The 22,595-nt window shown below is 40.5% G+C and overlaps 1 long non-coding RNA gene across 2 annotated transcripts in view; it reads right to left on the bottom strand.

Annotated features, from left to right (window-relative positions):
• The window catches only part of LOC111756471 (uncharacterized), a 232,874-nt gene that overhangs the window by 52,943 nt on the left and 157,336 nt on the right, over positions 1–22,595 (bottom strand). For both annotated transcript variants that reach the window (XR_002790952.2, XR_010051153.1), the window contains exon 2: positions 17,865–17,999. This is a non-coding gene — a long non-coding RNA (uncharacterized LOC111756471). The remainder of the gene's footprint in view (positions 1–17,864; positions 18,000–22,595) is intronic.

Genomic DNA, 22,595 nt, shown 5'->3' with positions numbered 1-22,595 from the left:
TATACTCACTTAACCCTGCTCCTTATCTTGAAAAATGACTGCCCTGGACTGACCAAAGAAGGAAAAAAAATAGCAAATTATCGGTATTTTACTTTTTTCAAAGACAGTTCCTAAATTATTTTTGTTTCTAACAGCTATAACCGAGCTTGACACTGGACGTGGTTCTCAGTGTTGGTTGCACCTTGGCACCATCTGGGAAGCTCTGAAACACCCCAGTGCCTGGGAGTCACCTCCAAAGATGATGTTTTAATTGACCTGGAGGAAGACTTGGGCACGAGGAGTTTTAAAAGCTCCCCAGGTGATTCGAATGCACAGCCAAGGTAGATTCATCCCCCGAGCAGCGCTGTGCAGAGAGACTGTCTGGGTGTCTAGGAAGCCTCCACCTCCTCTTTCAGCACAGTGGGCCTTCAGTTTGGGCTCCAGTCCTTGCTCATCACTGTGTAACCCTGGGCGGGTCCGTCCATCCACCTGACCCTCCCAGTCTTCTCACCAGCAAAAGCACTGAATCCACCTGAGCCAGGGTTCTGAGGTAGCCCGGCTACTTGCAGACCAGGCTTTCATGTTAGAACACTTGGCCTGCAGAGTATTGAGTATGGAGACGTTCAGGAAAAACTAAACGAAATGGAGCCAGCTCAGGGCACCTAGGGCCATCTCTGCAGGCATCCCCTGTCCAGTGCCAACATGGCCTTCTGAGGACACCGAAGAAGGTACCTGTTAGGGCAGACCTCTTCTTTTCAGCTTCCAGCTCTCAGTGGATGCCAAGAAGGTATCCCAAAAACGTATCTTTTGATGTACCTCAACGTCCCTCCAGAGTCCTCTATGGCCATTAGGTTCCTCTCCTCCCAGCCAGATGTAACCGGCCTCACATCTTTTTCCCCTTTTATATCTGTGCTCTTGCTGTTCTGAACTCCCACAGTTCCTTTCCTGCCCCGCCCACTAGAAGCCAATTTATTCTCTGGAGCCAATTCTTTTCCGCAGCCCTTTTCTGAACCTCAAGCAGAAGCACATGCCCCATGTCTATCTTCCAGACAGTACTTAGGTCATGCTGGAAGAGACAGCCAGGTCCTAGAGATAATGTAGGTGAGACTGGAACCCCAGACCCAGATAAAGCAGGCTCAGTGGCAGGGAGAGAGTCACCGGCTCGGTCCTGGATGACAGGGAAACCTTTAAGTGTGACCAGCATCTTCTTCCCTGAATGGCTGAGACTATGCTGTTACCTGCAGCCTGACTGCACTGCCTGTCTTAACCTTAAGCTTTGCAGATTCCAGTGCTGGTTACATCTGGGTTGCACAGCAGCAGATCCCACCCTGTCCTCCACCCCAGCCTCTCCACTCCTGGGGCTGCTTCTTTCAGGACCCTCCAATCGTCTCTTCTTCTCCAGAAGCCCACATTTGGCAATCTCTCATAGCCTGGGCTGCTCTGAACAAACACCCTCCCTCCTCCATTCATCCAATTAGCATTACATGTGCTTGCTTCATGTCCTGGTAGCTGCAGCAGAGATTAAAAAGCCTAAGGGTAGCGGCATCACTGCCCCCTGATAGCAAACCCTGGCATTCTCAGTCTCTGAAAGGAATTTTTTTAAATACCTTCTCTCCAGACTCTTTCTCCTATGCCTCCCCACCCCCAATTTTTATGTGATGCATAAGGCCATCAGGAATGTGGGTGGACATTTCTATTTTCTCAAGATAAGCCTTCCTTACTGGGAATGGGAAACAACAGACTGACAAGATTCTGATAGAATATTTTCAGACTTAAAAGATAATTCAAGACAAGCAGACTTTATACTTCTTCAGAAACAAATTGAACGTTTCCATATTGTTGTTCCCAATTTTGATGGCCTAACACATTTTTATCCTTTGAGATAGACCCCTGCCGAAGTACAAGTTATATTCTTAGATGGCATGTTTTTCAGAAGAACCACAGTAGTAAGGTGTATGTGCTATCTCATCCTACTTTGTCAACATAGCTAAATTAAATATTATTGAATCATTCATTAATTCATCCACTCACTCATTCAGTTATGCAATAAATAAACACTGAGCCACAACTATATGCAAAGAATGGTGCCAGGCAGTAGAGATTCAGTGAGGAACAAGAGGGACACAGAGCCTGTGGCATAAATCTTCCATTGCAGGGGAAGAGTCAGATAGTGAGTGAACTCGCAAGACCATTACAGATGAGAATAAATGCTGTTATTGAGACATCTGGTTTTTTTTTATCAGTACCAGGGATCGAACTCACAAACGCCTGCTTGCAAGGCAGGTACTTATGCACCTGAGCTAAATCCCCAGCACTTAAGATGTCTACTTTTGATTAAATAGTCAGGGAAAACATTTTGATTGTTTTAAATTAAGAGCTGGAGAATGAAAATAACCAGACTTCAAAAAGAGCTAAGGTAGGTGCTTTCTAGACAGCGAGTATAGCAGGTGCAAATGCCCTGAGGCAAGAGACAATTTTACATAGTTGAAGGCCAAAAAGGGGACCAGTGTACCTGAAGCCCATAGAGCTAGCTGCTCTGGGAAAAGCAAGGGTGAGGCTCTTTACTTGGTTCCGAGTCTCTGGCCCAGTGAGGAGTCATTCTGTGTTCAACACAATCCCCCTGAGCTGCTGAGTAGATGAAATCTTCATTAATCCAGGAGTGCTGATACTGTAGACATTTCTGCACTGAACCTTTCCTGGCAAAACCACAATATTCTGCTCCGAGTGACTGAAATTTTCACCTCACGAAACCTCCTCACAACTAAAATAACAGTTCTGACAATGTGGGGGAGCTGAGTTCACTTCTGTTACATTGCTGGGTTCCACACAAAGCCGAATCTGAATGATTATAAACACAGCTTCTGACCTTGGATCACGCAGACTCCAAATATGCCTGATCTTAGAGGACTAACGAGCATGTTCTCAAAAGTAATCGCTCAATTCAGATAATCTCCAAGACAACAGCGATGCCACGCAAGGCAGTAAGACGTAGCTGGTTTCCCTTCTTTTGTATCTCTTGGATCTTTTATCATGCAACAAAATATGTTTGTAAGGAAGACGAAAGCAACACAAAATCTGACTCACAGCAATGCCTCGTGTTTCAGATTAGCAAAATAATTCATGTAAACATCCGGCACAGTGCCTGACAGATGCTCAGTGAAGATTAGCGGTAATTATTATTGGAGAGACAGGATCAAACCCAGCTCAAGTCTAAAGATTTTAGGTGTTAAAGGGACCTAGACTCCTTATGTTTTGCCCAAATGAAAGCTCCTTTTAGAACTAGGGAGGAAGCCATAGTCAGGTGTGGTGGTGCATGCCTGTAATGTTTTTCATCCTAAGCCATTCATACACAGACAAGCTGTAGCACACTGGGATAAACCACAGAGGCTGCTTGTGATAGAAGAGAGTCATTCCAAGGGTCCAGGTTCCACTGGCTTCCAGGGATATGGCACACTCTGCCAAGACGCACACTCTGAACTATTCCCACAAGCTTGGTGCCTGGGACAGCATGGTGGCTAAGATGCCTGCCCTATTTATTGGTCAGCAGACAACTGTGACTTCTCAGTGCAAAGCCTAGGATCCAAGCGCAGTATCTTTCTACACCACGGGCACCACTGCCCTCTGGTTTCCCAGGCAGAGGATGAAGATAATAAGCCCTTGGACAGGTACCATCAGCTGATGCCAGAAGGGTCAGGCAGGGCCAACTGGAGCCTCAGGACAGGTCATACAAAGATTCCTGAAGCTACGCACACTACTTGATATGTATGTAACACTGAATGGTTTATGGAAAGCTTTACTGTATCCCGTATCAGTTGACAAACATAATAGTCCAGAACCAGCAGAGTTAAAAGAAAATAGAAATTATATATAACTGAAATGTATCTTACATAGTTCAATAATTAAGGCTCTTTTATCTATCCCTCTTAGATCCTCAAATATTCTTTTGGATCAATTTACTCTTCATTTACAAACAGCCTTAACAAACTTAGTTCTGACTTAGCAATCACTAGAGATAAGGGTAAGGTCCTAGAGATAAGGGTAAGGGACAGCCAGGAAGAGAGAGAAGACAAAAGAACCACACATAAAAATCTAGTCCTACTAGGGAACCATCTGTAGGTACCCATACTGATCTTGAGGGTATCATTGTAACAAAATAGGACACTATAATAATTCACACTAATATGAGTTGATGGAGACTTCAAATCAGAAAGAGATTAAATTGTGTTCTGCAAGAATGTTTGGAAGAATGTAATCTATTTTAGAGAGGTTTCCACTGAAAGTCTTTTTTAAAAAATCACTACTTGAAGATATAGAAATAGATATATAGAAAAGCCAGCTACCCACTCATTTCTAAAGTATCCTGATAATCAAAATTGTATAGTATATGGTTTTATCTTCACTGTATTTGTTAAAGACTTTTATGTTCTCTATCCTTTAATTGCTAATACATAAAAATGATTTCAATTGTTTTCTCTGTCTTTGTATAAATTCACTACATGTAGTTGCTATATTTAAATAAGCCTTGATTGACTTTGAATGGACTCCAGCTAGGATTTTTTAAAAAGTCTCCTCAATCTTCACCCCCATCTCAGATGATGAAATCACCATACCCTACCTATTTTAAGCATCCATTGGGAAGTTAACAACCATTCTCTGATCTTTGTCTAACATAGTTCAATTCTTATTACAGAAACAATAGGCTCTTGTATGTCAATTCAGTTTCCTGTAACTTGAACACACAAGCCTTTTTCAGACAGCCAAGTCCTCCTAGTGTTCCTTCTAAAAGAGAAGTCTAACACTCAGATCTCTTAAAATAGTCATACATAAAATACAATTTTCTGCATAGTTTCGAAATACAGTGCTCATTATGGCTGACCTTCCGTCTCTTTTCCTTAAAGATCCCAGTAAGAGTTTGGGTAGAGATGATCAGGAATTTTCTCCACTTCAGAAGAGGGATCCAAAAAAAAAGGACAAAATACTAATGAGCACCCAATATGTTCTAGGTGTTAGGATTTTTATTGATTTCATACCATTCATGTGCACAAGGTATGAATATCCCAATTTCATGTATGAGAAAATAGAAATTTAAGAGAGGTGACATTACAAATTTCAGAGCCAGAGAGTGGCGAAAATCATTCCCAATTAAGAGACAAGAGATAAGAGTCCACAGGTCCAGGTGAGACCATCTGGAAGCCGCCAGTAAAAGCATTTAAAGATGCTTTTTTTCGTGACTAGAGAATGAAATTTAAGGAAAAACATGAGGTACCAAGACAGACATATCAGAATCACTGTAGGGCCAGGGATGTAACTCAGCCGCACAGCGCCTGCCCAGCAAGTGTAAGGCCCTGAGTTCAATCCCCGGTACAAAAAAAGAAAAGAAATCACTGTAAAATGTTTTTTCTAATAGTAGCCATCCTAGAGAGGTGGCACCTAACTTTGCTCAAGGATGTTGTGAAGGGGCAGAGTGAAGTTGTCGGGCCATCTAGGAGTGTCAGGTAGACCAGCAGCACTGGTCTTGGATACCAAGACTTTAGGGTTTGCTGTGAAGGGGGGCCAGGGCAACATCTCTCCACTAGGGGAGTCTTTGAGATGTCAATGACTTCCTCTTAGAAAATCCTTACTTGATTAGGTTTCCATGCAATTGTTTACCCACAAATATGCATAAGATCTGATTCAATAGTACTTGAATGATTTTATTTACTAGAAGAAGATTATTAATAAAGATTTACAAGGAACCTCTCAGTAATCTTCTCACTCACATGAGACCCTCAGAGAAATAACAACAGCTGTCTCTTACTATTCCATACAGACACACAGGAAGTGTAATTATTTTGTTTTGTAATAAACTTATACACAATCTTGTAGCAAGTTCAGATTTCTCATGCCACAACCTTAAGAGTGTCAAATTTGTACTTCATAACTGAACTTAGTTTTTGTGTTAAGCCTGGTGTTTCCTGATAGGGGAATGATTGATATAGTTAATTCTAAGTTTTCTCAGTCTTAAGTATCAAGCTCTATCAGCTCAGAGCTCCTTCTCCTCATCTCAGTGTGCGGGTCCAGTTAGGGGAGGTTGATAAGTCAGGGCATTAAGAGAATCAGCCAACCCTCCTCCCTGGGCTCGGTACATGTTCGCACCTGCCAGTCCACTGCAACATATCTCCCTGCTTCCACCACACTGCCCTTTAGCCCTCTGTCACTCAACCTCTTGTCTTTCTCACTCTGTGGTCCTCAAGCAAACACTGCCACTGCTGTTCCCAGAGCAGAGGAAAAGGCTTTTTCTTATACTCTCTAATACTCAATGCCTGGAACTCTATAAATTAAATGGACTAAGCTAAATAAACAGGGGAAAAGCATACAAGTTTTATTTGGTGCTCATGTTTTAATTTATTTACTTTTTGTCACAGAATACAAAATGAAAAGCCAAAGAAGTAGTAGGGTCTGAGAGCTGCTATGACACCTTAACAGAGAATGATGCATGGTGGCAATGATAAGACAGGGCAAAGGGTCTCTTGCCTCGAGGGGCAATAAATTATGGGAAGATAAAAATATGGGGAGAAACTACTTGAAGGTGAAGTTTACTTCAGTATGTTTATGTAGGTTAAATTCGTGTCTTCTTCAGTGATAAAAGTCCTCTCCTCCTCCTCTTCCTCTTCCTCATCCTCCTTGTCCTCCTGGCAGGAAAGAGGGAGGGGGGACACCCTTACAAAAGGAAACATTTATTCGGCCTTTGAGTTTTTCTAATATTTACTTCTTAATGGCCTTGACCTTAAAAGACTCCTCATTCCAATGTGTCATATTTTGGGTGTGGCATATTCTGATTTCCGTCAGCCTCGTCACCCTGGGCTTCCCCTGCTGCCATCCTTCCTTTCCTCTCCTGCATCCCAGGAAGGCAGGAGATGCTACCATTCAGATCCCTGAAGGATATTCAGAGCACAAAATGCCTAAATCAATCTGGCGGTTGCGTGCCCCCTTGCCTTCCCACTGAGCATAAGGCAGCGAGCCTACATTCCTCCCGCTGTCTCTCTGTTGTTCTTGTCCCTGACTCATTCCTGTTCCCAGACAGAAGTGAAACTTAAAGATGGAGAAAACGGACTCATATCCTTATGGTCAAGCATTTCCCCCAAATCTTTTGCTTAAGGCAGAAACACTCATATTTAATACCCAAGAGCCAGGCACTGAGATTCAAAAGCACTTTATGACAACCAATTTTATTTTCAAGGCATTCAAAAATCTCTTTTGAACCTCAAAAGCTGAAAAAGGATGACTATTCTTCGGCACCTTTCTTCCTTGAGACTGTAACCTCAGACTGCCTAAAAATATGACCCCCTCTAATCCTAGGGAGAGACAAGCAGGATTACCCCATAAATAACCCAGCAGAAGATGCCACAGCTGAGTCCAGCCTCCCATAAACACGAGCATCTGGGGCCCCTGCATCTCCAGGTGCTGACTCCGTTCTCTCAGCATCCACCAACTGCGAGACTGGCACCCAAGCTGAGACTCCAGGACTCCAGGGGTCACTATATCAATGTGTGTCCAATCATGCCCCAGTCTAGACTTGCTACTCCTCGGGACACTTAGAGACCACAAGCCACATCCACCTGGGGACACACCTCTCACAAATTCTAGCAAATACTAAGACATGCCTTTGAGGGTCCCGGGTGCCTCTGTTTGTCTTACACACCCTCCTCTATACTAAAGGTAATCCCTCCATCAATATCGTAATCTTAGGAAAATTGGCCCATCATAAAACCTTTTCAGCCTGTGGCTTTGTGGACCAGAGCTGGGAGGCAAAATCAAGTTGCAGCTTAAATTTAGAGGCGTGAAACAGTGCAAGTCTTTGAGGGAGCTGAGTAACATATTGTGTCAGGGAGTTTGGGTCACATAAGGATCCATGTTCCCCTTTGTCTTTATAATAAAACTGTGGCTTTTAAAAGAGCACAAAGTACGGATGAATAAAATCTATATTTCCCTGCCTCCCCTGCCATTAGCTGTTACTAAGTAATTACATGATGGTCAGTGAAATGCTAGTGTAAGAACCGTATGGCAAATTCCTCAACAGAGTCAGTATATATCTGTTTTCCTTGCTGCCTCGCTCCTCCCTTCTGTGGCCTGGAATGAGGCTGTGGTAGCCTTTGAAGCACGGAGGAGAGAGTCATGCCTACGAACAGTGAAGTTGATTTCTGCAAGGCCTCTTGTTTCCTTTGAATCTTTGTTGAGCAGCTAAAGATGCACAGACCTGTCCTCCTCCAGACATTTTATGTGAAAGAATAAAACCTTGTGTGTTGAAGTCACTGCTCATCTGCATTGCCTGCCTTATACAGCCAGACTCGTTCATGATGGTGTATGATTTATAACCAGATCTCACTCTGATTGGGTTTGGGTAAAGGTGATCAAGGAGAGTGTCTAAGGGCAAACTGAAGTGGTCACTTGTAAGTATCGATATTCACAAATGACTCTTGAACTCAGAAACAGATTAAACAATCAGGCTGGGCACAGAAAGGTTTTTATTCTGCAGCTCTGGAATGTGTCTGACCGCGCCTTCTACCTTTATTCAGCCTCCCAGCTGCAGCAGCAATGAATGTGATTTAACAGGTCTGTCTCTTGCGCTTCGAGATGTCAAGTACCCTTTTCCTGTGACTTGTGGGGATTCGCTGTGGTTGCCATAGAGACAAAGTGAATCCAAGTTCAACCACAAGAGCTGGGTTTTTTTGTTCAAAGGGACATATTTTGAAGAGGGAACCAATATGTGAGATAGTAAGGTGACTCATCTGTCATTAGCACAGCCGAGCACACTGAAGGTTTCCTTAAAGATCTTTGTGGATGTTATCCCAAGAAGCCCATATTTGTGAGTGAATCATAAAATGATTAATTAAATACATTTCCCCACCCACCCAGCACCTGTCCTCCAAGAATGGAATGCCTGTCTTCCAGCATTTTAAGGACAATTAAATCATCAATTCACCTTCTCTACTGAATCACATAAATCCAAATTTTCTGTCCCCCCCCAACTCTCTCTCTCTCACATTTCAGGGTTACTCTCTAAGGAGCATGATGTGATAGAAATAACAGTGGACCCAGAGTTGGGAGACACAGGCCTATTCTTAGCTTTGCCCTTAATGAGCTGTATGGTCTTGGGTCAGATTGTTCTGGGCCTTAGTTTCTAGATCTGCAATGTGAAATAACCTCTGAGATGTCTAATAACCATAAGAACTTAAAATCCTTACTGATTTTTCTTAGGTCTCCTCTCAATCATGGCAACTACTTAATGTTTTTTGATCTATGTCTTTATTTGTTTAGGTATTTATTTATTTATTTTTGCAGTACTGGGGATTAACTCCAGGGCCAGCACTGAGCTATATCCTGAGCTCCTTTTTTAAATTGTGAGATAGGGTCTTGCTAAGTTGCTAAACTGCCTGGATGACGCTTGAATTTGGGATCCTCCTGCCTCAGCCTCCCAGTGTGCTGGAATTATAAGCGTGTGCCAGCATGCACAGCCCTTAGTCTCTAGCTGCCTCAACTATAATGCAAGATGATACATTATGTACTCAATATCTACCTATTTGATTAATCAAATGAATGGATGGATGGATGTAATTTCAAGATTGATTTACCCTAACACTATAGATGTGTTGAGTTGATTTTTCTCCCTCGGGATTACTCATCCTCAGAAATTGTCACAAGTCAGTGTCATTTCAAACAGAAACCAGAGAGCTACTTCTCGTTTCCTGTCGCACCCTAAAGTCATTCTTTGTGCCTCCATTGAAGGCGCCTTTGGCAGTCCCAGGAACCAAGAGGCATCTCTGTGTCTCTGCCTCTTCCTGAGACAAAATCATCTTAATGAAAAAATAATCCCAATTCTAGATCCAATAACATCCTCACTGAGCTCAAAGATTTAAAAATCTCCTGTAGGCACTTTCCAAAGCTCATTTCCTCCCCTGTTGCAGTTGTAGAATCATTTTTCTTTAGTCAAAAGAAAACAGGAACCTAAACTCCTTCAGAGCACTTTCTGGAGAATTCCAGAGGGAAAGGGAAATCACAGCGCAGAGGAAGCAGGCAACGAAGGCCAAAGGCCAAAGGTGACTGGATTTAGATTCTGGATCCCAAGGTAAATGTTCTGGGGCTGTCAGCTCTGCACAGCACACTACCCTGAAAATGTATTTCTGTGCCTCTGGGAGACCTTTCTGTTTCTAGTGTTTGTGGAGCATGGGAAACAAGAACCCACATTGCTACATAAAGCAGGGTGTACCCTCCAGGGCCTGCACTGCTACCTCCTAAACTCTAAGCCACTGGGCCTTCTGGTTATCTCTTGCTCCTGGGATCTGTAGGTCCTTGTCCAATGAGGACGGATAGGCCATGTTTGCATGGGCCAGCTACTACGATGTGCAAGGTGGCACTCCAGCCTTACAGAAAAGGCTTACCATATTCCTCTAAAGAGGAAGAAACATCCTGAGAGAGACCACACTGCTTTTTACACTTCCATCTCATGAAGCAGAAGCAGGTGGTTTAATTCTTGCCTCCCAGTCTCTAGAGATTGTGGTCTTTTCCATCCCATTTCTCCAGTGATCCCAGAGCTGGCTATGAGCCCATCACTGAACACGGGCGTTGAGCTCATTCTCTTTTTATTAACAATTTTAGAGGTTTCTGAGTGCCCACAGGTGTGGTGTGATGGTTATCATTTTATGGAGGAAATTTCAACAGAAGAGTCTTCTTGATTTCTGATGGCTGTTTTACTATGTAGTTAACATGCTCATTTTTTTACTGTTTCTTTTTTTAATTTAGTTGTGTTTTTCAAGATAACAGCACAATTTTTGTGTTCAAAATCGAAATTACATAAAAAGGCTCTCTCAGAGATGCCTCGCTTCCATTCCCGGGCCCCTACCCTACTCCCCCTTCACATCTGTTACAGGTGGCCATGTTTTTGCTTTATCCTTCCACATTTCTTCATAAGAGCCAGAACATATGTGCATACACAGAGGCAGATGGTCTCCAACTTACAATGGACTCACACGTTTCCTTTCTTCTTCCCTCCCTCCCCTCACAGGACTGAGGGATTGAACCCCCTTAGGACATGGTCTCATTAAGTTGGCCACACTAGTCTCTATCCTGGAATCCCAAGCAACTGGGAGCCAGCAGGCCTGGCAGTTTTTTTACTTTATGATGATGCAGTTTTCACTGTTGGTACAGTAGTCAATGCAATACAGAAGATATTCAGCACTCCATTATAAAACAGGCTTCGTGTGAAACAATATTGCTCAGACAGAAAACTTGGAACTTTGCTCCCAGGTGGTAAGACCATGCCCTGCATCTGAAATCACCCTAAGACCCATGGTAGGGGTACTGCAGGCCTAACCAGGCCATGCTCAGCCACCTCCAAGCAGCAAGCAGGCCTGGAATCCAGTCCTGGACCCTGACCATGAATACCAGCACACTAGGAAAACTTGGAACTTTGCTCCCAGGCGGTAAGACCACACCCTGCATCTGAAATCACCAAAGGACACATGGACTCCCCAGGGGCCCAACTGGCCCACACCCAGTGAGCTCCAAGAGGCAAGCACTTGCCAGCAGTCTGCCCTGGGAGCCAAAAGTGTGCCAGGTGATTCCCAGTGCACCAAGGAAGCTTTGAAACATCACTCAGAACCCAGAAATAGGCACAACTCCAGCCAGCACTGAGGAACACCACACCGCCCTGGGTCCTTGGCCCAGGCCACTACAAGCTTCCTGCGTGACTCCTGCCAGACCTGGGGACCACATGTTGCCCTCCCCAGCCGTCTGCTTCCTGCGCGACTCCAGTCAGCACTGAAGAATGTCACGCTGCCCTGGAACTTGGACCTGGACCCAGAACATCTGCTGGCCCCTTGGGCACACTCCCTACCTCTTGGACCTAATACTGCTGTTGGTTTTCAGCTCCCACCCTTTCTCCCAGAACCTTGGAATACAGTGGATTAACTGTGCTAGCTTGAAGGGAGATTCAGTAACTGCCTCACCCAAACAGGAGATCTCAGCAGGCTCCAGTCAGTGTGCTGAGTATGCCCCTAAAATAGAGGGTTACAAGGGTAAATAGGGCCAGTAGTAAAGCTCCCTCCAAATAACTCTAAGACCTTGGTGAGTCTGGCAAGAGTGTGGGTGACCCCTTCCTACACACAGAAAATGTCACACACAGGCACACAATAGGGACACAGTGGGGCCTCAGCCAACACAAACACTATAGACAAGGAGATTTGGTGACCTGTAATAACCTGAAGATGAAGTAATAGCAGATAGAGTTGACCTATATCAACACTATTAGGCTTGTCAGCCCACCAAAAATACAGGACTCACCTAACAGGCCCCACAGTGGGAAGTCAGGTGGCTGGCCCATCTCTTCCTTGAGGGACCCAGCAATCGGACAAACATCAACCTTACATTAGGACCCCAAGATACACACTACCAACAGTTGACACTAGTGGGATTGAAGGACCAAATATTAACTCGAAAGGGGAAAATGGCAAAATGAAAAAGCAAAATGTAATCTCAAACATCTAGTCTCCCAGGAGCAAATACAGGAGACATTGAAATAGAGAAGTTCAAAAGTAACATACCAGAAATCTCTGAAAAGATAGTGAGTGAAATAAAAAAACAACTACATGAAGCTATAGAGGAAATCAAATTAGAAGTACTCTCCCATGTAAAGATAGAATTAACCTTAGTAAAGGAGTTGCTGAGCACAGCTAAAGAAGAAATAGAGAAAAAAGTATAGGAGCATGGGAAACTGATTGAAACCTTGAATGAACAATATAGAAAACAAGCAGAATTCATGAAACAAACTGAAAGAGACATCCAAGAAACAAAAAATTCTATTCAGAGCTGGCAGAACTGTTTAAATGAAGCTGAGCATAAGATTTCGGACCTTGAGGACAAGATCACAATTAGTGATCATGAAGGGATAGAACTTTTAAAAATAACAAAGCAGCATGAAATGACAATCCAGCAGCTTAAAGATGATGCCAAGAGCAACAATGTAAGATTAATAGGCATCAGTGACAGTGCAAGAGTCAATGAAAATGACATAACTAAAATATTCACAGAAGTAATAGCAGAAAATTTCCCAAACATGGGGAAAAAATCTGATATGCAGATAAGTGAGGCATATAGAATGCTAAACAGTCACAACCAACATAAATCTACACCCAGACATATAACAATTAAGATCTCAGACATACAGCAAAAAAACAGAATACTAAAAGCTGTTAGAGAAAAGACACAACTCACCTATCAAGTAAAGCCCATTAGAATCACAGTAGACTTTTCAACACAAACCCTCAAATCAAGATGAGCTCCGAGTGAGGTATTTCAAGCCCTGAAAGAAAACAACTTCCAACACAGACTGATGTACCCAGAAAAACTTTCATTCAAATTTCATGGAGAAACAAGACACTTCCATGACAAAGAATAATTGAAGAAATTCATGTCCACCAAACCAACCCTAGAAAAAAGTATTAAAGACATTACTAGATGAAGCTAAAAATGACCACAATCCCCAGAACAACAACAGAAAGAAACCACCAGGTAGAAAAAGCAATTAAATAATGGGGAAAAGCAGAAAGCAAACAACTGGAATATAACATGGCAAAGTTGAGCCTGTACATATCAATGATATCCATAAATGTAAATGGCCTCAATTCACCTATCAAAAGAAATAGGTTGACAGAATGGATCAAGAAACAAGATCCCACAATATGCTGTGTACAAAGAAACACAACTGACCCAAAAGGAAACTCATAGATTGAAAGAAAGTCAAAGGATGGAAAGCAGTATTTCATGCAACAGGAACCCAGAAAAAAGCAGGGGTAACTATTCTATTTGCTGACAATGTGAACTTCAAACCTAAAATGATTAAAAGAAATAAAGAAGACCACTATATACTCATTAGTGGGAAAATTCAAGAGGAAAAACTAATTATAAATATATATGCACCAAATACAGGAGAACCCAAGTATATAAGACAGATACTAATGGACATGAAAAACCAAATACATAAAAACACAATTATAACAGAGGACCTTAACATCCCATTGTCACAAAGAGATAGATCAACTAGATAAAAGAAATAATAGAACTGAATCATACCTGCAAGCAATCGGATTTAGTAGATGTTTAGAGTGTTCCACCAAACCACACCAGAACACACATTTTTCTCAGCTGGGCATGGGACATTCTCGAAAATAGACCACATATTATCCCGTGAAACATTAAGTAACTGCAAAGGTATTGAAATTATCCCATGTATAATATTTGACTGTAGTGCACTGAAATTGGAACTAATGGCAAAAGAAATTGCAAAACCTGCATAAATACATGGAAATTAAATAATCTTTTAAACAACCATTGGGCTACAGATGAAATTAAAGAAGAAATAAAACAATACTACAATTCAATGAAAATGCAGAAACAACATACTGCAATCTGTGGGATGCAATGAAAGCAGTCTTAAGAGGGAAATATATAGCAATAAACTGTCATATCAAGAAAATAGAATGAGCACAAATAAACAACCTAATGCTTAATCTCAAGCTTCTAAAAAAAGAAGAGCAAGTTAAACCCAAAGCTCATAGAAGAGAGGAAATTGTAAAGATTAGAGCAGAAATCAATGCACTTAAAACTAAAAAAAAAAAAAAAAAAAAAAAAAAAAAAAAAAAAAAGAAGAAGAATTAATGAATCAAAAAGCTGGGTTTTTGAGATAATAAACAAAATTGACAAACCTCTAGCTAACCTTATAAAGAAAAAGAAAGAAAAAACCCAAATTCACTCAATAGGGACTGAAAAGGGAGAAATTACAACAGATTCCATGGAAATTCAAAAGATCATGAATACCTACTTTGAAAATCTCTACTCACATAGAGTGGAAATGGACAGATTTCTAGAAACATATGAACTACCAAAGCTCAGCCAAGAAGATATAGCAATTTTTAATAACCCAATATCAGGTATTGAAATTGAAAATGTAATTAAAAACTCGCCAACAAAGAAAAGCCCAGGTCCTGATGGATTCATGGCTGAATTCTATAAGAAATTATAGAAGATCTGATGCCAATACTCCTTAAAATCTTCAATGAAATTGAAAAGAAAGCAATCCTCCCTAAATCATTCCTGGAGGCAAGTATTACTCTAATACCAAACCAGAGAAAGACCCAACCAAAAATGAGAACTATAGGCCAGTATCACTAATGAACATTGATGCAAAGATTCTCAATAAAATACTGGCAAATAGAATGCAGCAAATCATCAAGAAAATTATACATCATGATCAAGTGGGATTCATCCCAGGAATGCAGGGATGGTTTAACATACATAAATCAATAAATGTAAATACACCACTTAAACAGAGCAAAAACAAAAAACACATGGTCATCTCAGTAGATGTAGAAAAAGCTTTTGATAAAGTCCAACACACGTTCATGATAAACCCATTCAGAAGCTCAGAATACACAGTGACTACCTCAATCTTATAAAGTCCATCTATGACAAACCAACAGGCAACATTATACTAAATGGACAAAAACTGAAAGCCTTCATTTTAAAATCAGGAACAAAACAAGGATGTCCACTATCACCACTTCTGTTCAATATAGTTCTAGAAATACTAGCCAGAGCTATCAGACAAGAGAGAGAAATAAAAGGAATAAGGATAGAAAAGGAAGAAGTTAAATTATCACTATTTGCAGATGACATGATACTTTATATAGAAGATCCAAAAAATTCGATTAAAAGACTACTAGAAGTAATAAACAAATTCAGAAGTGTAGCTGGATACAAAGTCAACACTCAAAAATCAGTAGCATTCTTGTACACAAACAAAAAACTCACCAAGAGAGAAATTATGGAAATATCATCCTTCACAATTGCACCTAAAAAAAGGAAATACTTAGGAATCAATCTAACTAAGAATGTAAAAGACCTATATGCTGAAAATTATGCTACGTGGATATTAGAAAATGGAAGGCTATTCCTTGCTCTTGGCTAGGAAGAACCAACATAGTGAAAATGGCCATACTCCCAAAACTGTTACACAGGTTTAATGTAATCCTAATAAAAATATCATTAACATACCTTACAGATCTAGTGAAAACACTCTTAAAATTCATTTGGAAACAGAAGAAACCTAGAATAGCAGAGGTAATTCTGGGCAACAAAGGCAAGGCAGGAGACATCTCAATTCCTGACTTGAAACTATACTACAAAGCCACAGTGATAAAATCAGCATAGTACTGGCAAAGGAATAGACCTGTCGATCAATGGAACAGATTAGAAGATGCAAACACAACTACAAAGATACTCAGCCTCCTAGTATTTGACAAAGGAGCTAAACGTGTTCAGTAGAAGAAGGTTAGCCTCTTTAATAAATGGTGTTGGAAATATTGGCTCTCCACATGCTAAAGATTGAAACTAGATCCATGCCTATCACCATGCACAAAACTGAAGTCTAAATGGATCAAAGACCTAAATATTAAAACAGAAACACTAAATCTACTGGAACACAACGTAGGTAGAAGTCTTGGAGACATAGGGGTAGGCAGAGAATTCATGAACAAAATGCAAACTTTACAGGAAGCACTTCAGAGAATCAACAACTGGGATCTCATATTATTGAAAATTTTCTTCACTTCAAAAGAAATCACCAACAGAGTGAAAAGAAAGCCCACAGAATGGGACAGAATTATAGCCAGCATCGCCTCAAACAAAGGACTTATATCCAGACCATATAAAGAATTGAAAAATATCAAGCCCCCAAATTCAAAGACCCTCTCCAAAAATGGTCATCTGAGATGAACACACAGTTCTCAGATAAAGATATACAAATGGCAAAGAAATACGTGAAGAAATGTTCACCATCACTGATCATTTGAGAAATGTAAATTAAAACAGCACTGAGATTTCATCTCACTCCAGAAAGAATAGCTGCCATCCAGAAATCAACTGAACAAATGTTGGCGAGGCTGCAAGGAAAAAGGACCACTGCTCCACCGTTGCGGGGAGTATAGACTGAACAGCTCCTATGGAAATCAGTATGGAGAATTCTCAGAAGAGTGGGATTGGAAGTTCCATTCAATCCAGCTATTCCCCTCCTGGGTATTTTCCCAGAAAAATTGAAAAGGTCATATCACAGTGATATATGTTCACCCATGTTCTAGCAGCACAGTTTGTAAAAGCTAAATCTTAGAAACAACCAAGATGCCCTTCAACACAGAGTAGATGAAAAAAATGTGGTATTTTTATACAATGGAATATTACTGAGCTATAAAAAGGATGATCTTGAAGCCTTCAGAGGCAAATGGAGATAACTTGAGGCTATCCTCAGTAGTGAAATAAAAAAGACCCACATTTGTAAATATCACCTTGCGTCTCTAGTGTAAAAAGTAATAAGAACTGTAGGAGTAATAAAACTCAAAATGTGTAATTGCTGTTGTAAAAAAGAGAGGAAAAGAAAGTGCTCTAAAGATATAACTACATGTATGCTTAACTGTATAGGACTGACAACCATATTACTGAGTTTTTGTTGGATAGTTGAACAGAACTGTTTGGTCTCGCTGTCTGAATGTCCACTTTGTATGCTTCACTTTTGTAACTTGAACAACTAGTTGTAAGAGGACAATATGTAATTATCAACTAGTGATTCTTACTTTTTTTTGAAATTATGTATTATTTCTACCCTTTTTCTGTTTTTTTTTCTTTCTTTACATAAAAAAACTTTAAAAAATATTGCTCAGATGTAGTCTACTGTTTGATGCTAGGCTAAGCTATGACAGTTGGCAGGTTATGCATATTAAATGAACCTTGACATCATATTTTCAGTTCACGATCAATTTATCAGGAACATCTGTGTATATTTGTATGAAGAATATACTTACATATTTTATATTTATATTCCAATTTTCTCTGATTTTGTACACATTATAGTGCACCAGCATCATTGCTTTCCATCTTCTTACGCTTAGTGCATCCTGGCTCAGCATCTGTGGAACTCTTTCTCATTCTTCATATGGCTGTGGAGAACACCATTGTGTATTAGTGCCTTATTAATCATTAAAGAATTAAAACATTACTGGTGGGTACTTGTATTTCTAATATTTTGTTATTACACATAACTGCAATTATGGCTTTGGGCAAACACATTCCATATTGATGGGGACATATTTTAGGGTTTCCTAAGAGGTCCACATTTGAATGCATGCATAATTCTGATAGCTATTGTTAAACCCGCTCCTTACTTCCACCTAGAGTGTGCAGAATGCCAGATGCTTGGCCCAGCTAACACAACGTATTGTTCACCAATCTGTCTTTTTCAGGTGAAATTAAAAGAGTGATTTCTCCTCAAATCTCTATGAAATTTTAGGGTCGTGAGGCAAAGAGTGAAGCTGGGAAAAGGAAGAAGGAAGAGAGAGGAAGGCAGGAGTTCTAAGGGGCTGAGGTACTGATTTGGAGACCACTGAATGTTTTAAGACTCCAGCCTCACATCACTTGAAAACCCATGCAATCTGGCCCAGCCAAAGGAAGGAAGAATCTGGAAAGAGCACCGAATTCAATCTGCTGGAGTCACTTTGGGTAAGAGTAGTAGCCCTCTGCCACCATCTCACATGATATAATCTGATATTCTTCCACTGAAACGCAAGGGCAAGTTGCAACGACAGCCTTGATAGAAGCTTCATTGTTATGGTGTCCATGAAAAAAATTAGTAGGAGAGTTCTTCTGAGCATCAGCAGGCTTGTGCATTATGGTCAGAAATCTCAAGTGGATAAAGAACCTCGGTGCATGTCAGGTTTACCATGGGAGCTTCTGAAACAGCAGGCAGGCTCTGGGGAAAGGTCTCATAATCACCATGCAGGGTGTCCCAAGCTCCAGACACTGAGTGCTTTGCCTGACATGGAACATGATTAGTTCTTACTGCTTGCCAAATAACATAGAATCTGATTTTGGTACAAAATAAAGAAATAAATAAATAAAGCAGAATGTACACAGACAGGCAACACCAAAGGAAAAAGTTCCATAACAGAATGGCACATCACCTATAAATGTAAATGAATACTAGTGACCTCATTTTAGCAATGCAACGAGGGGAGTAGGGTGGAGAAAAGTTGACCAGCGGGTACTCAATTACAGTCAGATCTCTGCAAGGATCGCTGGGGTGCTGTTGAACAGCAGGGTGACCAAAAGTAACACTATATACTGCGCATTTCAGAAAGCTAGAAGAAAGAATTTTAAAAGGTTCACCACAAAGAAATGATGTTTGAAGGAATAAGCATGTTAACCTGACTTAAACATTATGCAGTGTATACATGTATTTGAGGAGAAATTATTCTTTTAATTTCACCTGAAACAACTATCTTCAAGGAGTCAAACAGAAGTCTGTGGGATGAAGGGATTGGGCTCTTGAGAACAGTGTCTGAAGTAGACTCTCACTCATTGTCAAAGCCCCACGACCCCCTTTCTTCATCCATTCTGTAATCCCTCTGGGATTCTGTAAGCATCTCATTCATTACATTATGGGATGCCCTGTGTCCTTCTAAGTATGTTAGAGTCCTGTCTGGATTAGAGGCCAGTTTGAGCTCTCCTTCAGTGAAGCTTCTCCCAATGGGACCAGAGCAGTGATCTCTCCAGGCTTTGCAGTTCTACGGTAATCTCTGTGCTTCTCACTAACAGGATTCGTATGAATACTGCCTGACAGATAAGTCTCCCTTGTTCAACCTAGGCACTCTGTGAACCCCTGTCCTCAGAAGGTGACAAGGTCACTGCAGGTCAACGAGTTAAGATGCGGCCACGCTGGAACAGGGTGGACTACTGATACTAAACGACTAGTATGGTTACAAGGTATAGAGAGAGACACGCAGGAAGAAGACAATCATGAAGGCAGAGGCTGAGAGTGGCTGGAGGTAGAAAGCCAAGGAACTCCAAGGGCTGCCAGTGACCACCAGCATCTAGGAAGAGGCGAGGAAAGAGTCTCCTCTTCATGTTTCAGAGGGAGATGGCCCTGCCAACACTTCGACAGGCTTCTAGCCTCCAGAACAGAGGGAATAAATTTCTCTTGTTTTAACCCACCCAGATTGCAGTACTTTGCTACGTCAGCTCTAGGAAATGGATATAATCCTAAAGTTCTGTTACAGGAAGATTTTGATGCATGTAATTCATGCCTCAAGGTACAAATAAGGAAAACATATGTAGAAGTAGGCTTTTCCTTCTTGCAAGATGCTATTTTAAATTTTCCCAAAGAATGAAGATCAGCTCATATAGAGCAAGGTGCTGTTACTAGGCCTACATCATGACATGAAAAGAGGGTCAGCAGGAATACTTCTGGTATTGCCAATATATAATAATGCTGGCACACACAGCTTTCTCTTCCAGCCAACTGGCTCTGTCGGTTGCCTGATTTCTCACCTAAAATTATCCTCGCATTTCCTCTCTTCTTACTTGAAGCCAGTCGATCCTGGAGGCTCAGTGAGTTTGTTTTGTCCACAAACTCCTTCCTGACTGGACCAGAGCACAGGGTTCTCCCACACCTCTGCAGTCATGTTACGGTCTTCTTTCTGTTTCTTAGTGCTGTAGGCAGTATGAATTCCTTGCTTTCCTACATAGAGGTCTCCCTTGTGCTAACCTGAGCATAAGAACTTCAAGGACAGCTGTTATGTCTCTGGCACTTAAGGCAGCATCTTGAAAATTATGACCCAGGAAATCAGAGCAGAATCTTTCATAGTGTAGGTCCATCAGGGTAAGCTGTGCAAGACTTCAATGGCCACACACAGAAAAATAAATCATGGTTCCTATCGAAAAGTTGAAACTAAGCAAAACTATTTGGGAGGGAAACATCTAAAAAGCCATTTCTCTCTATAATGAATTAGCAAAGAGCCAGTGACTAAATTCACTAGTAAAACTGATCTCTCTCTGTCTGCCCCCAAATCCCTTCTATAAACCCGCTTCTGCCTTGTACTTAGAATTCCCTCTGTATCTGGGTTGTGACTCAGTATTTATGTTACCATCAATGTTTTATACTTCTCTCTTTAAAAAGCATCTTGACACTATAGAATTTTATTGCCAGGAGGAGATTAGAGATTTCTTATTTATGTTCATGCGGTAGAAAGACAGAATTTGGAGTTAGACAGTTGTTAGTGTCAAGTTCCAGTTTATTACTTAAGGGACACTGGGCAAATTATTCTTTAAATTTTGGTTTTCTCACTTAACAAAATGATAGTAATGTTGTTCAGAAGGGGTTAGTGGGAGGGTTAAAACTTTTACAGACATTAGCCTGGCAAGTAAAGAAGGAGCTTAGAAATTGTAGCTTTTCCATCAAAACATGGAAATGTCCTTGGGATAAATCTTATCAATCTTTAAATTCTGTTCCTTAAAGTTCTGAAGGGGCAAAAAGTTACTCTGGCAGCAGGTGAAGGCAAAGGGGGTGCTAGTGGCCAGAATTCCAGGTCCACAAACCTGCATCAACCAAAACAACCTTATTGTTATATATTTTTAAAAATTTTATTTAAGGAGAAAAAGGAAAAAAACCAGAAAAATGGTACGTTATACAGAATTTCAAAAAAAAAAACAGTAGGAAATCACTAGTTAATAGATTACATATTGTCATCTTAGAAATAGTTGTTCAAGTTACAAAATCAAAGCATAAAAAGTGGACATTCAAGCAGTGAGACTACAAACAGTTCTGTTCAATGATCCAACAAAAACTCAGTAATATGGTTATCTATCTTATACACTTAAATATACATGCAGTTATATCCTTTAGAGCACTTCTTTTCCTCCCTTTTTTACAATAACAATTACACATTTTGGGTTTTGTTACCCCCACAGTTCTTAATATTTTTTTAAGAGAATAAAACCAAATGTGACATAACAAAACAGAGTCAGTCAAATCAAAAGGATGGACATAGAACATGATGTAAAAACAGAATAAAAGGTGATCAACAATGATTACCATAATGCCTCTTGCTATCTTAAAAAGAATTGCCTGTATCATCAGTTATAATAAAATTGAACACAATAGTAAAGAACAAAACCAATAAAATGAAAACATTGGAGACATTACAGGACTTCAAAAGAAGATAATAGTCAAACCAGAGTGGGCATCATAATGAATCTTATTGTCTTCACAGTTGTTGCCTATACTCTCAAACTTGGTACTATCAAGCAAAACAGAATAGAATAAAATCAGTCAAAACAAGATGATGAGAGCAATACAGGGTTTCAAATCAAGTTAATAAGAAATCAAAGTGGGTTACTATAATATATCCTGCTATTTTTATTTATTTTTCCCTCAATTAAAAAGATAAAAATAAAAAATAAATAATGAAAAAGGAGATTGAGATAAAAGAGGACATGACAACAAACAGCACAGGTCAGAACATAACCATTTAAACAAAACAGTGTTTCACCACAAGATATCCCGACATAAAAGTAGTTAGCATAGTGTCTCTTTCCTTGAAATCTTAACTTTGTATACTGTAGCATCAAACATATCAAGACTGTGTAAAACCATTCAAGAGAATGACAGTATTACAGAGTATTTAGCAACAACTAACAGAAAATGGACAATGGTTTCTGTATTATCTCCTTGTCTATAAAAGTTTTTGTTTATATTATCA

The sequence above is a fragment of the Cavia porcellus genome, unplaced genomic scaffold (genome assembly GCF_034190915.1).
Source record: "Cavia porcellus strain 051 isolate PalLab524CR breed Dunkin Hartley unplaced genomic scaffold, mCavPor4.1 scaffold_13, whole genome shotgun sequence".
Lineage (NCBI taxonomy): Eukaryota > Metazoa > Chordata > Mammalia > Rodentia > Caviidae > Cavia > Cavia porcellus.
The sequence above is the reverse complement of the archived record's forward strand: the minus strand, read 5'-3'. Positions and strand labels throughout refer to the sequence as shown.